This window comes from Neopelma chrysocephalum, unplaced genomic scaffold (assembly GCF_003984885.1).
Source record: "Neopelma chrysocephalum unplaced genomic scaffold, ASM398488v2 Primary Assembly neopelma1_96476, whole genome shotgun sequence".
Taxonomy (NCBI): domain Eukaryota; kingdom Metazoa; phylum Chordata; class Aves; order Passeriformes; family Pipridae; genus Neopelma; species Neopelma chrysocephalum.
Window position 1 is genome coordinate 405,421 of NW_020925122.1, and position 5,693 is coordinate 411,113.

Here is a 5,693-nt window from a genome sequence, read left to right on the forward strand (position 1 = left end):
CCTCCCAGTGAGACGGTGTCCCGTCCGCACCTTATGGGATTCCAAAACCAAAATAGACAAAACCAAATATAAATACCTTTTATCAATAGGCAGCGTTCTCGTCCAGCCCCCGCAGGAAGCCACTGAAGAAGGGAGCCCCTTCAGGTGAAAAGACTCACCTGAGGGTGCCCAAGGGGGTCCCGACCTCTGAGGATTCTGCAGCCAGGTGGAGAAGTTATTGTCCTGCCGCAGTCGCCAAATGATTCCGAGAAATCTGGTTTAAAGAACTGCTCGGAGACTTTTAGATCTTTTGAGCAGGTATTTATTTGCCGACATCGGGAGCAAGCGTGGTTCACGCCACAGAGAACTTGCTCAGAGGCTTCACACAAAATCAGGGGTTTTTATACATTTTTCATATATGATTAAATGCATATTCATATGATTACAACATCTATCTATACATATTAATAACAGGCGGAGCATAGGCGGAGTGCAGGCGGAACTTCTCTTGGCACTCAATTCTGGTAGGGGTTTTAGGTTATCCTCCCATGAGTCTGGGGTCTCTGCTCCTCTTCATCACTGTGAACTTTCTACCTTTCCTTTGTTCTTGACCAGCTCAGTGAAGCTTGGAGAAAGCCCTGTCTCCAAGCCTATTTCTTCTATTCAAGTATCTTACTGTATCCTAATTTATTACCTCTAGGCCTATTGAAAATTGCTTCTAGCATTCTTCTAAGTTTTGGTCCAATAAGCAGAACAGAACAAACCTTAGCAACACAGACTGACTAGATGTTAGGGGGCCTCTTAGCAGGCCCAGATCTCAGTTAACTCTTTTGGTCCTAGCTTCTTGTTTCAGAACTCTGCCTGGGGAGGGATGAGGAGCCAACCGAGAACTTGTGAGTCAAGATTAAGGGGAGGGCAAGGATGGGGGATGTTATAGTAGGAGTCTGCTACAGGTCACCTGATCAGGAGGATGGTGTGGATGAAGGCCTCTGTAGGCAGATAGGAGTGACCTCGCGCTTCCAAGCCCTGGTCCTCATGGGGGATTTCAACCACCCCAATATCTGTTGGAGGGACAACATGGCAGGGCACAAGCAATCCTGGAGTTTCCTCGAATGTGTCAATTACAACTTCCTTACACAAGTGATTGAGGAGCCAACAAGGAGAGGTGCCATGTTGAACCTTGTGCTCACCAACAGGGAGGAGCTGGTGGGGAATATGAAGCTCCAAGGCAGCCTTGGCTGCAGTGACTATGAGATGGTGGAGTTCGAGATCCTCAGGGCAGTGAGGAGGGCATGCAGCAAGCCCACTGCCCTGGACTTCAGGAGAGCAGACTTTGGCCTCTTCAAGGACCTAGTCAGTAGAGCCCCATGGGATAGAGCCCTGGAGGGCAGAGGCCCAAGAACTCTGGCTGAATTTCAAGGATCACCTCCTCCAAGCTCAGGAATGATGCATCCCTACAAGGAGGAAATTGGGCAAAAATGCCAGGAGGCCTCCCTGGATGGATAAGGAGCTGCTGAGCAAATTCAGAGTGAAAAAGGAAGCTTTCAGGAAGTGGAAACAAGTACAGGTGGCCTGGAAGGAATACAAGGAAATTGTACAGGAAGCTAGGGACAAGGTTAGAGAAGCCAGTTAGAATTGAGTCTGGCCAGGGATATCAAGGATAACAGGAAGGGCTTCCAATTCAGGATATTCTATGATTCTATGAAACTGTCTTTACCTCAATCCATGAGTTTTCTCACTTTTACCTTATGATTCTCTCCCCCATCCCCCTGGATGAGAGTGAGTGAGTGGCTGTGTGGGGCTTAGCTGCCTACCAAGGTTAAACCATGACATCAGGGTAGGACCTAGCATTGTGAAAAATCAGATGAGAGAGTGCCTTGCAGTTCATCTTGATGCTTGCAAAAGATAGAGGTGTCTTCCCTGAACCAGTTGGGAAATTTTTTCAACAAAGCTTCTCTTTGTTTATGATATTTTGATGAATTGTCAAAACTGAAACTTTTCCTGGGGAAAGGGCAATTTCTTTTAGTTTCTGGATTGAAGAAACTACTGCTATGTCCCCTTGGAAATGAGATCATTATGTAATAGATCTGTGAAAGTGGGGACCCCTGGTGGTCTAGTGGTTAGGATGCAGTGCTCATACCGCCGCGGCCCGGGTTCGATTCCCAGTCAGGGACACTCCCCCAGGCAGATGGAGCTCGTCAGCCCTGTAAGGCCATCCATCTAAGAGAAGGTCACTCTAAACAAACCTACGTCCTAAGGACCTCACTGCCATTGTCCAAGCTTGCTTGGCCCCGACAAATGAACCTTAGGATTAAAGGGTGGGCTCAGTTCAGCGCATGCTGTATCTCACCTAAAAAATCCATTGCGCAGGCTTGAAAGGTAAAAGACCTTTCCCAAAATCTTCGTTCGCGAAGACTGACCATACACAGATCTGTGAAAGCATAAGAAAGCAAGAGTAGTTCAGAAAGCAATCTGTATTACTAGGAAAAGAGATAGAAAGAAGAAAACAGTTGATGCTGTGCAAATCCCTGGTGTGCCCATGTGCTGAATGTTTTGTGCAACTCTGTGCCTCCAAGGATATAGAGCAGAAATCAGAAAAGCCCAGCAAAGGGCAGGGGATGACCAGAGGCAAGGCACAGCCTCTGCCTGAGGAATGACAGTTTTTGACCTTGGAGAAGAGCTGTACCAAGGGTGGAGGTGAGAAGTCCCTCTTGAGTCCTGAGAGTCATGGGTACATGGGGAGAGGAACATCAGCTCACTGCCTTCCAGCACATGCTGTGCTGCAGGAACATGGATTTTCACATGGATGGGGAACTCCTTGACGCAGGATATGGTAGGTGCTAAAATCCCAGAGTGATGTAAAAGGAACTGAGATTCATTAAAGCAAAAGCCAATGAGCACTGCTAAAAAAAACACAGATGGCCTGGCTTAGAAAGTCCCTGAGCTGCCAGATGCTGGGGCAGTGTTCAGGGGCAGCTTCATGACATAGTTGCTCCACCCTTCCTGGGACACTGACTTTTGACAGTTGCTGATGAATGGGACACAAGGTGAGATGAAGATTTGGTCTAAACTGGTATGGCACTTGTCATGCAATACCTTTTAGAAATTCCTTACCTGCTTTATTTTGATGTTTCCTCAGCAGAAAGTGCAGGTTTTCCAGAGAGAAAGTTTTTATTTCAAAGTGCAAGGCAGTTTCAAAAGACAAAAATAAATAATAGCTGATATCTGAATGAAACTTTTTGAAATTATGAAACCAAGAAGTTTTGCCTGAACAAGAGCGCACTCTTTTTAGTTCCTCAAAATGTCAGAGATTGGCTTTATTTGTTCTTTTTGAACAGGATAAAATGCCAGTCCTAATTATTTCATAAAATACCAGATTGGAAGGGACCTCAAGGATCATCTGGTCCAACCTTTGTTAGCAAAAAGATGGACCAGTACCTTGTCCAGCCAAATCTTAAAAGTGTTCAATGTTGGGGAATCCACCACTTCCCTGGGGAGATTATTCCAATGGTCAATTGTTCTCACTGTGAAAAATTTTCCTCTTTTGTCCAATCAGAATCTTCCCAGGAGTAACTTGTAGCCATTACCTCTCATCTTTGCCATGTGACTCCTTGTAAAAAGGGGGTCTCCATCTTCTTTGTGGCCACCCTTTAAATACCGGAACATGGTGATAAGGTGTCCCAAAAGCCTTTGTGAAGAAAGAATAAGTGCAGGTACCCTCAGGACCAGGCAGCTGAAGGATTTAGGAGAATTTATTTCTGAAAGCTGAGAATGCTAACATGACAGCACTACCTGCACCAGGCATGGAAAAACATGCCTGCAAAGCAGGTGGCAAGGACGGTTGCCATGGCTCGGGCGGTTGCAGTGGAGGCAGTGCTATTCCCAGACAGTAGAAGCAGAGGCCACTTACCACACATGAAAGGGAATTTCCCTGGCTGGTGGCCATGACCAAGGATGATGCCTTAAAATCTATATTATATAGATTATAGTATAGCTTTTTAGCACTTTTGGTATAGCTTGCTAGTGTCTTTGACCTGTTAGTACCTTTTTACAAGATTTCTAAAAGTGTTGTTTAATATTTCTTGTCAAAAATTCCAATGGACAAAGATTGTAGTAAGGTAAAGAACATTTTGTCTGTAGCAAATGTACTCAGAAAAGACATAACAGGCACATTGCTTGATATAACTGAGTCAGAGCTGCTCAGAAGCCTTGAAACTGTTCCAGAAGGCATGCTACTGTGCCAAAGACCAAGGAACAAGATAAGGAAGAGGAAGACAAGATGAAGATAAAGGGTTGTTGAGACCTCTGACTCAAATTTGAAAGGCGTGTCTAAGGGAGGTCCAATAGGATGGACGGTTTTGGGAAGTGGATGTAACAGATGATGTAATGTTAGATCATCATGGCTAGGCTTCGCAAACGAAGATTTGGGAAGGGCTCTACCCACATTTGCTACAGGTGCGCTGGTGGCTAAAGAGGCCAATGTGAGATACACAAGATCGGTTGCAAAAGGCACAGCAGAAAGACTTTGGATGGTGTAACAGGGAGGGTTCGGGATATACTGAAACTTGAAAACCCAGACTACATTGCAAGGTCAGCAAAACAGATATTTATTACCAAGAGGTGGCCAACAAAACGAACAAACCCAAAAGGGAGGAAGGAGGAGAGAAATAAGCCCCCAGCACAACCTCCCCAGTTACCCAGCTGTTGCCCATAAAGTTATCTTACCGACCTAGCATGCCTATAATTACCCATAGCAGAAGCAGCATCCTTGGAGAGTCAGTAAGTTCACAAAACTGGCAGGCGTCCCTGCCAAAGGCAACGTTGTCCTTGATATGAAGCTAACTCCCCCTCCAAGAAAGCACTATCTACTTTTATACAATTAACTGAGTGACCACAACCTCCCAGGTGTGGTCAGCACCGCCCAGCCAGAGGTCCTCAGTCCCACCCCCTGGTTATGTAAGTGCATCTCTTCTGCGCATGTGTGAGAACTTCGGAAATCCCCTCACGCACGCGCAGTATGTTTTGGGGGTGTTTCTTAATTGAGTCTGGGGGTGAGCCTTCCTCCCCTCCTCATCAAATTCTCCTTCAAATGCCCTTGGCAGACAATTAACCAATCACAGAATACTAATTAAAACAGTTTATACAAGAAGTTCTCTTCAAGGACAACTTTCCCGTTTATCAGTGCTTGTTTTCCCACAACTTGGCAGGGAAAGAGCAAAGCTTTCACAGGTGGCAGGGCCAAACACAGACCAAAAGTATCAGCATAATTCACCCTGGTACAGATGGTATCGGCAGGATACGATTCTTTCTGTGTTGTCTTTTCTCCTCAAGAGTGATCCTGTGTGCGTTCTCAAAGGAAGTAGCAGTGTTATGAATTGTGTGTCTCCAGACCTCCCGATTGGAGGCCAGGGTAGACCAGCAATGAAGATCAATGTGACCAAGGTTGAGATGTTGCTTCAGGGAGTCCTTGTATCTCCTCTTCGGGGCTCCTCTCTTGCGGCAGCCAGTGGCAAGTTCACCATAGAGCACGATCTTGGGGAGGCGGTAGTCCTCCATCCTGGAGACGTGCCCTGCCCAACGCAACTGTGTTCTCAGCAACATGGCCTCAATACTCATAACTGCTGCCTGTTCTAGAACAGATGTTAGTTACATAATCTGACCAGTGGATGTTTAGGATTGTACGGAGGCAGCGTTGATGGAAGCGTTCTAGGAGT

The 5,693-nt window shown here is 46.1% G+C and overlaps 1 non-coding gene across 1 annotated transcript; it reads left to right on the forward strand.

Annotated features, from left to right (window-relative positions):
- Positions 1-2,081: 2,081 nt before the first annotated feature.
- TRNAM-CAU lies at positions 2,082-2,153 on the forward strand. Its single transcript has one exon. It is a non-coding gene; the product is annotated as a tRNA-Met (tRNA).
- Positions 2,154-5,693: the final 3,540 nt, after the last annotated feature.